Genomic DNA, 9,559 nt, shown 5'->3' on the forward strand with positions numbered 1-9,559 from the left:
GTAAACTAATTTCATAAATCTATACATTCCAAAAAAACTTCATCCCCAAATAATATTAATTAATTAATATAACAATATTGACAATCATATTTCCTCAAAAACTCAGTGGTCATGAGCACAATGTTAACCACACTTGGACAATCCCAAAACAGCTGTCTCTAAACTGGACTTACAGAATGTGCACTCTCTCTCTTTTTCTTCGACTCTAGATTTATTTGTAAAAAGGGTAAAAGTAGCCATCTTCTAGTGGAACCACTTTTCTTTTGAGTCCATGAAAGTGTTGCAAAATACTTTTATTGAGTTTTTCAGAACGTCTTCCGATGGTTTACAACCTAATCGAAGAACTGTTTACGCACCAAATCAGCCGGAGAACAACAATTTGGCTTTCAATGGCTTTCATGCAGACACATGAAATAACTATGGTTTCTAACCCCATGTAGAACGGGATGGGGAGGATGGAATAAAACTTTGTGTAATACGGCTTAATTATTTTATTCATTCTTTTAATATGCAAGACGGTCGTTGGTGTGGCATCTGTGGACTCGCTCCACACTTGTCTAACTGTTAAAAGTCCTGGTGCCTTGAAGAATTCATCTCGAGTGTTCAACCTGTAGTTGAAGTTCAATGGTTTGTCTAGGCCCAGCATAGGAAGAACTGAGTCGACAATTGATTTCTAATAATAGGTCATTTTCTTCCAGTAAGCACTAACCATAATTGAAGACTAGAACAGCTCAGCAGGGCCCATGAAAATTATTTCGTTGAACGGAAATCCCGTATTCCTTTTAAAATTGTCTTTCAAGCATTTTGCCCGCAAATCCGAACAGCTTCTGAGTCTAATCAGCCACGTAAAGTTTAAAAATTTCCACATGGCTTCTATATTTTTTAGACCTATGCCCACGATGAAATTGGAGCATACTGGCGACTCTTTGAAAGATAAGCTCACATTGAATCCCAAATAAATTTTTCTTGGATGATCTGCATTTTTTCTTTAGTTCCACATTTTTAACCCACCCAATATATTTATATGGTGCCTATCGTACCACGAAGTATTACTAGAGATGCCGATCACTTCATCCTCTTTTATTATTGAGACTTTAAGAAGAGTTGATCTACTGGAAAACTTCAACAACGGAAAACATATGTTCAAAGGCTCTTCCAATAAAGACTTGGGGGCTCTGAAAATGCTTCCAGGATCCCAAACCCCGCTCTCATATACAAAGTGATCTCTACAAAGGAGGAGTAATATACATTTTTTGATAATGGTCGATTTCGATGTACCGTTGACTTTCCATCATCTTATTTATATATATAACTTTTTGAAGCTTATCCTGAATCAAAAGTTGTTCTTACATTAATGGACGTCCAAAGCTGGCTTGATTCTACCTACTCCACCATCTTTAACGATAATGAAAACTATCAAATACCCTGGATCTATTACCTCACCGGATTAGCTCAACGCTATAATGTATTTGTTCACTCTGTTTCTGCTTCTGTTCATTTGTGCAACATTAATTTCAGCGACTGTAATCTTAGCAAGATTCATTTGAGCAATTATTTATTTGTGGTATTATAGTTTCAATGTTGGTTGAAGATGAACTCACAAACGTGGATGTGGCACTTGATTGGCTATTGCAGCAAGGAATTATTTACAGAATTTTGGAGGTTTTACTCCTAACCAGTTAGTTGTTGGTTTTATCACGAATTATCCATCATTGGATGTTAATATGCTGCCTGTAATGGAACCAACAACTCAATCAGAAACAGTGAGAAACAATTTGAATGCATTACATTCAACTACATGTGAATACATGAAAAATGAATCAAATGTCAAAATTTAACGGGCTCTTTCGCATAATATCAGAGATAGAGCAACAAAAGATCTCAATATTGGTGATATGGTATTTTACAAACGAAATAATTACTCGAAATGGAAAGGTCCCGTTAAAGTTATTGGAAAAGGTAGTCAAGTGTATTTAGTACGTCATTGTGCTTACTGAATAAGATGTCATGTTTGTGTACTGCAAAAAGATGTGAAGATGCGAAAAAATGTTGTAAAAGAAGATGTTCCAATGATTCAACAAAAAAAAAATGTTGAAGCCCGTATTGATCATGATCATAGTTAAATACAAACAAACGTTGAAGAAGCTCGTGATGATGATACCGAAGAATATCATTATGGTCGAAGACAAAGAAATGTTGTGGAAGCTCGTATTGAAGATCAAAATGGCTTCCTAATCCTAATGTACAGGTTTAAATAAGGTGTATGTCATCCACGTAATGAAGAATAAGTTGTTTTTGAAAAGGATCAAAACTGTCGAAAGGCTGGAGGGAATTCTGGCAAATGGTTCAAAGGAAAATTTATTTGCAGAGCTGGCAAAGCCAATGGAAGATATAGAAGGTTCCATAATATCAGAAAAAATGGTAGTATTGAAGAATATTGTGTTGATATAGATACCTGGAAGGAGTTTAAGGTGGTAGAAGATGATCATGAAGTATTGTTTAATATTAACTCTGGAGAAGTGAAGAGTGCAAAAAGAAATGAAATTAGCAATTGGAAAGTGGAAGGTCAAAAAATTATTTTAACGAGATGAGTGGTGATAGAAAATATGGTACAAAACAAGTGAATCATAAAAGCAAGACTAGTAGCAAGAGGATTTGAAGAAAAGGACAATGAAATCCGCAAAGAATCACCTACCTGTAGCAAAGAAGGATTAAGAATGGCAATGATGTTGATGAACTCAAATGGTTGGAATTGGAACTCCATGGATATAAAAATTGCTTTTTTTACAAAGAGGTCCAATAACAAGAAATGTCTTTTTGAAACCACCTAAGGAATATTATATTGGAAAATAATGGAAACTCAACAAAGTAGTATATGGTCTGGTTGATGCAGCAAGAGCTTGGTATTAGCGTTTTAAAAGTTTTTTGTTATCTGTATTCATGTTGAGAATTTCTTGTGGGCTGGATCTAGTGTATTTAAAGAAAAAATTGGGAAGATTCAAAAAGAATTTCAAACAAAAGTGAAGAGATTGGAAATTTCAAATATCTTGGAATCAATGTCAGAAGCCAAAGGGATGCAACTATTCAAATGGGTCAATTTCAGTATATCTCGTCTCTGGATGCCATCAGTTAGAGCGACAAAAGAGAAAAATATGAGAGAAGATGAAATCAAAAAATACAAATCTATAATTGGCCAGCTTAACTGTGTTGCGACCTAAAGTCTACCGGATATTTCCTTTGGAGTCTGGGAGCATTAAAGATGAAGGAACCAGTGGTACAAGATATAATTGAAGCAAATAAAATGGTCCAGAAAGGCACGACAAGCAATGTCAGAATAACTTAACCAAGGTTGGAAGATTTAAAAACGTGCAAAATTACATATTATACATATGCATCCTTTGCAAACGTCGAAAACAGTGGATCACAAATGGGAATTTTCGTCATGATAGAAGACAAAAACACAAAAATATACCCAATTACATGGGTATATAAAAGGATAAAAAGAGTGGGTAAGTCAACCTTGACAGCTGAAACTCTGGCACTGTTGGAGGGAGCTGAACTGTGCTTCTACATCAATAGTCTAGTGTATGAAATTTGCGTATTTAAATTAAAAGTGATTTTAAAAACAGATTGCAAATCCTTCAAAGAATGCCTTCAAACAACGAAGCAAGTAGAGGGCAAGAGATTGAGGATTGAGATTGCAATACCGAAGGAAATTATGGAAAGATCGGAAATAAAGAAAGTTGGTTGGGTCTAAACGAAATATCAATTAGCAAATTGTTTTACCAAACATGGGAGTTCAACACTCGACCTCATGGAGGTGATCCAAACTGGTCGAATTCCGACAAACAAAAAAGATGAGGAGAATGTGAGAAACATAAACAAGTAAATCTGTCACTATGTGTGTGTACTGAGCGAACTTCTCGAGTTATGGTGTTTTGTTCAGTCCGTTATAAGTAGTCATTGTTGTTTCATATTTATTATTAGCAAATATATCTTAATCATTATTAGTAGCCAAGCCCATTCTTTCATCCGTAATCATATTAATCATTAACAATAATAGTTATTTTTAAATAATAGACGATAAAATAATATATTTATGTAACTTATTGAATCAAAACAGAAATACTTCTCAAAGAGAGTTTGTATGGTCTTAAAAGCGAATAGTTTTTTCAAATGTTAAGTAACCCATGGTCAAGTTAATGTTCCATATATTTATTTATTATTACCATCTACTTTCAGATTTCCTAATAAACCAGCGTTTCTATATTAATGCATAGTAATTTGCCGTCGCCAAGATTGGAAACCAACCAAAGGGTCAAGAATCTATTCTAACCCCTTCAAGGACTTTGACATCATCAATCACAAAGTTAAGTACACTCTTACGATCCTACGATCCAGAGACCGATTCCTATTTCACTCGAAGACATTGCCTCTGGAACACAGAAAAAGATGAAAATTTCTCACTGCATCGTCTCACAGGACGGATCCAGATACCCAGGAAGATCCTGGCAAACATTATTTTTATTATCGAAGATGCACCTCACCCGATTTTCACAAAAGACGGTCAAGATAGCATTTATAAATGTAAATCATCTCTCAGAAACGCTCTGTGTGGATCTGTCAATCAAGTTCCAACTCTGTCAGGACAAAAAATAGAACTTAATTTGTTGAATACCATAATTAAACCTGGACATACGCAGAGATGTAGTGTCTACGGACTTCGTGATATCAAAGATCATAACAAAAAAGGAGACCTAGTTTTGCAATTTGATATCGTCCTTCCAGATAGATTAGAAAAGGATTCCAGGGACATACTCTATGATGTCCTAAACAAATACACACGACAAGTTTAGTTGTATGTTTAGTTTACTTAGTTGCTATTATAATTAATTTGTAAAATTGATTTTTTTTTGTTTCCCGTACAACATTTTTGTTAAATTCTATATATTTATATTTTAATAATTTATCTCATCTCGATTAATTGGTCCTTTGTAAAAAAAAAAGATACGATTTTTCGATTAATGGAATAACTGTGATAAATATACACGTGAAAAATTAAAAAAAAAAGAAGAAAAAAAAGTGCCCTCTTACTAATGGAGCAGTGTCCTCAATTTTCGACTTTCCAATGTACTTAAAAAACGTAGAGTCCCATCGACGAATCTTAAAGCGAAGAGCCTATGAAGAAGACAGTACTAAAAAAAGGAATTCTGATGATATGATTGAAAAAAGGTCAATTGTAAATATAGTCATTGATCATACAGGGTTCGGAAGCAAAACGTAGACTGAATGACTGATTTTCGAAAAATGTCAATAATTTTAGTTTTTGTTAAATAATTTGGAATTTTTTTTTTTTAACAAAACTTTGAGACACGAACTTCGTGAACATGTACCACAGCCTCCACACGGCGGCTTAAAGCCTTTCAGGAGTTGATAATGAACTTCTCGGATAGGTTGTTCCACTCCTTCACAATGTCGACCTTCAGGGAGTCCACGTTCGAGTGAGATGTTCGGTTAGACTCCCTCTCCAAAGTGCCCCACACAGCAAAATCCAACGGGTTCAAATCCGGCGAAGATTTTTGGCACATGTCCTTGTGCCAAAAAGCAGCCATGTTGTTGGCGCAGAACTTCTGACATTTGGCCGATAAGTGTGAGGGTGCACCATCTTGGGTCCACACATAGTTGTCCTCTGGGTAGGTGGCCTGGAGCCATGGCAATATGGTAAACCTCAGCACCTTGTAGTAGGCCTCTTGACCAATTTTCTCCTTAGCCTTAAAAAAGAATGGATGCATCTTTTTGCCACCGGACTCCACGCCCCACAGGACTATTTTTGGGCTATATGTTTTGTACGGAACACCCCCTTGGTCTCCTCTCCAACGTTCGTTCTGACGGTTGTAGACCTGGTCGACAGTGAAAATCTTCTTGCCAGAGAATTTTTTTACTGTGGATCCATTTGCCTTGATCCACGCACGAACTTTCCTGTACATCTGCAGTCTCCTTTTCATCAGAGTATCTGTCAACAGGTGGTGTGGGGTTCTTGTGTAAGAGGACAACCCAATGTCCTCCTTCACAACCCTCCTGACTATCCCCTCGTCCACGTCAAACTCGTTAGAGAGGCGATTCATGGATTTTGTGGGGTCCTCCTTAATTTTCTTCTTCAGGTCATTCAGAAACTGAGAACCCCTTTTCAAGTTGTGTCCCCCACTTACTTCTTTCCTTTAGAGGTCTTTTCTATCCTTTTCATTTATGGAGCACTTCACAATGTCCATAATCTCTGCCACCACAATTTTGGAATCCAGAAGGTCTGAGATCTTCTCCCTTTTTGCTTCTTGCTCACTCATGATGATAGATTTGAGAAATGTTTATTATTGTTTACTTATACAGAAAGGACAGGAGATTCGGAATATGCAGGAAAAAATCACAAGACTGTAATGTTCCACGAACACCACTTACAGACGGAAGCAACGGGCCGGAGTAAAGTCAATAAGAACACCTTTGGATTGGGGGTACAATCATACACTAAAACATATATTCTGTAAGGGATTACATTTAAAAGGATGTACATATTATGACTATTAAAATATACCAACTCGTAAAAACACAAGGTACCTTACTATCTATTTAAAACAAATCCCTACGTCATGATCTAAAAGTAAATAAAAGACAATACATAACAAAGACCTCTCTATTTTAATTACATAATTAGCATTTATTAACAGCCCACATTTTGCTTCGGAACCCTGTACATATGCCCTACCTAGTTTTATGAAAGCCTTGGGGGAGGTGACAAAAGGAGACATTATTATTCTTTCCGTAAAAAAATGAACTTCTTTCAACACATTTAAAGGTTTTAAATATTAAAAGTAAAACTATTTGTGAAAGCAGACGAAGGCTTCAGAAACGGATAACCAATGCTAAATATTTATGTCGCCATCTAGCAATAAAAAATATGTCTTCTGGATTAAGTGAAGAAGTTCTGTCTACTATAGTATTTAAGTTTTCAAAAGAGCTCTTCCATCGTATGATCCATAATACAAAAATGGGAAGTACAACAAGAAACAATACAATGAAGACATAAAGCAATTTGCATTGACTTTACAGTTTTTCTGTCTGAAGGGTTATGATTATGTCCGAAGGACTTTCTACATTATATTGCCACATCCTTCTGTCCTTAAAACCTGGTATGGATCAATTGATGATTCTCCTGGCTTCACTCTAGAATAATTTGAAGCATTAAGAATACGAGCTTAGCAACAAGAAAGCGCCAACGGGGAACAAATCTATTGTAACCTTACAATGAAATGAGTATAAAGAAAATGATTGTGTTTGATGGTGCAGTAAATACTATGGGTACGTGGATATTTACTTAGGAGTTTCAGACGATTCAATGCCTCCTGCCACAGAGGTCCTTGCAGTGATGGTGGTTGCCATTAATAGGAGTTGGAAAATACCTATTGGAAACTTTATGAGAAAAGGCAACTTTGGTCTGTACGGCTTTGAGTAAAGTGTATGATACGAGTATAATCATTCCTAGTATTACATGTGATATACACTCTAGCAACTTTGCTATGTTTAACGCCCTTAGAGCTGTTTTCTGTCAAAATAAGATGGAAACTACGTTTCCTCATCCTTCCAATCCTGGAATCAAGATAGCAGTTATATTTGATATTTGCCATATGATGAAGCTCGTGAGGAATACATTTGCATCTTTAGGTGTTTTGAAAAATCCAAAAGGAGAAGACGTTCGGTGGAATTTTATCGAAGAACTGTACTTTTTACAGAAACCTTAGGTCTGAGAGCTGGAACGAAATTGCAAAAAGCTTACATTGAATGGAGAACAATGAAAATGAAAGTAAACTTGGCAAGCCAAACACTTTCGAGAAGTGTAGCAGATCTTTGGACATGCTCTCAAACCAATTGATCCGTCGTATATTATTGTAGAAGACAATGTCAAAGATCCTCATGGATGGAAATTCATAAACATGAATGTAAATACTTGAAAATGTTGTATTTATATTCATAATTAAAAGCAAAGAAATGTAATGCCACTTCATTTTGAAACATTTATTTTGTTTGCCCATTGGCCGCTCTAGAAAATTAGTTGACCTAGTGTCTCACAAGGAAATTATTATAACGGATCCAAAACTTAACAATAGTTAGAAATAAGCTTGGTGAAGCATTGGAAACAAATAAATCTGAAGTACTGAATATATTTACAAAAATATCAATAAATTCCACCGTTATGCTAAATGGGAAGCATTAATTCCTTGGAGCATGTATATCATTAGAATTTTCTATCATAGATTACTCATGTAGACCAAATGCAGTTTATATGCTCATTGGTTGTAGAGTAGTTGTTAAAGCTCTGTGTGATATTGCTAATTTTGATGATGTAAGAGTAGGTTATATAGATACCACTCAGCCACGGAGCATGAGACGAAAATTTCTAAAAGATCAATATTTTTTTTATTGTAACTGCCAAGAATGTACTGAAGATCCACTGAATCTTGAGAAGTTAAAATCTCATAGTCCATGCTGTCCCAAATATCAACGTTTATTGGATAGTAATAAATGCATGAACTGTAATATAATTAAGCTAAATATCAAATAGTTGAGAATGTTTTAAAGGATTTCATTTTATCCTAGGAAGTGGATTTGTCTCGATATTATCAAATAAAATAAATTTTGGATGAAGTATAAAGAAGATAATGCAAATACACAATTGTGTTTGAAAAGAAGGGTTGAAGTATTTTCATCCCTATTACTATGTATCTTATAAGTATTGTGATGAACTGATACATTATGACGAATTTCTAATGATAAATGAATTACAAGTTTTGTAGGAAAGGATTATTTTGGATAGGAGGAAGTACGACTGTACTTATGATATAATAATGTCTGAATATTTTATATATCTTATTGGCATACTTATCAATAAGAAGGAATTAAAGTATTTACCTAATTTATTGTTAGAAACTAAGACAATCATGGGCGTTATATAACCAAGAAGTCATTGCATGTTTGATGCATTCGATCGTATATATCACATGTTCCACATGGTTAAGAATAAATAATATCATTCTACAAATTGTAGTTACTTCATTTAATTACCATTGGTATACGATCGTATTCCCCATTGTATACCTACGTTTAATCAAGAAATATTACTTAAATAATTAAAATAGGCAAGGATATTATATTATTTTAATATGATAGTGCTCACGCACTATGATTTCTTATTAAGAAATGTTTTAGTGAGTGGATTCTTTTGGATGGTTTACACCGAGTAAATTAAAATACAAGCTACCATGGAGGGGAAAAGGTTATTATACTAAAATTCGAGTATCAAGCCTTTGGTCACCAGTCCAAGTCCTTGAATATTCTTCACAAAATAAAAGCTAATCCAAAACAGGGATTCCCAACCACAGAGTCATAAAGAACTTTCGAATTTTCATTAGGTGGGAGAGGAGGCTTCTCAAAAGAATAGGGTAGACTCGGGTAAGATGATGACACAAATGATGATCCTGAACATATTTTTTTAGTTGCCTCCCTCCAAGGA

The 9,559-nt window shown here is 35.0% G+C and overlaps 1 pseudogene; it reads left to right on the plus strand.

Moving 5' to 3' along the window:
- Positions 1 to 7,387: 7,387 nt before the first annotated feature.
- Positions 7,388 to 8,700, plus strand: LOC121116581 (histone-lysine N-methyltransferase set-18-like; annotated as a pseudogene).
- The last annotated feature ends 859 nt before the right edge of the window (positions 8,701 to 9,559 follow it).

This window comes from Lepeophtheirus salmonis, chromosome 4 (genome assembly GCF_016086655.4).
Source record: "Lepeophtheirus salmonis chromosome 4, UVic_Lsal_1.4, whole genome shotgun sequence".
Classification (NCBI taxonomy): Eukaryota; Metazoa; Arthropoda; class Copepoda; order Siphonostomatoida; family Caligidae; genus Lepeophtheirus; species Lepeophtheirus salmonis.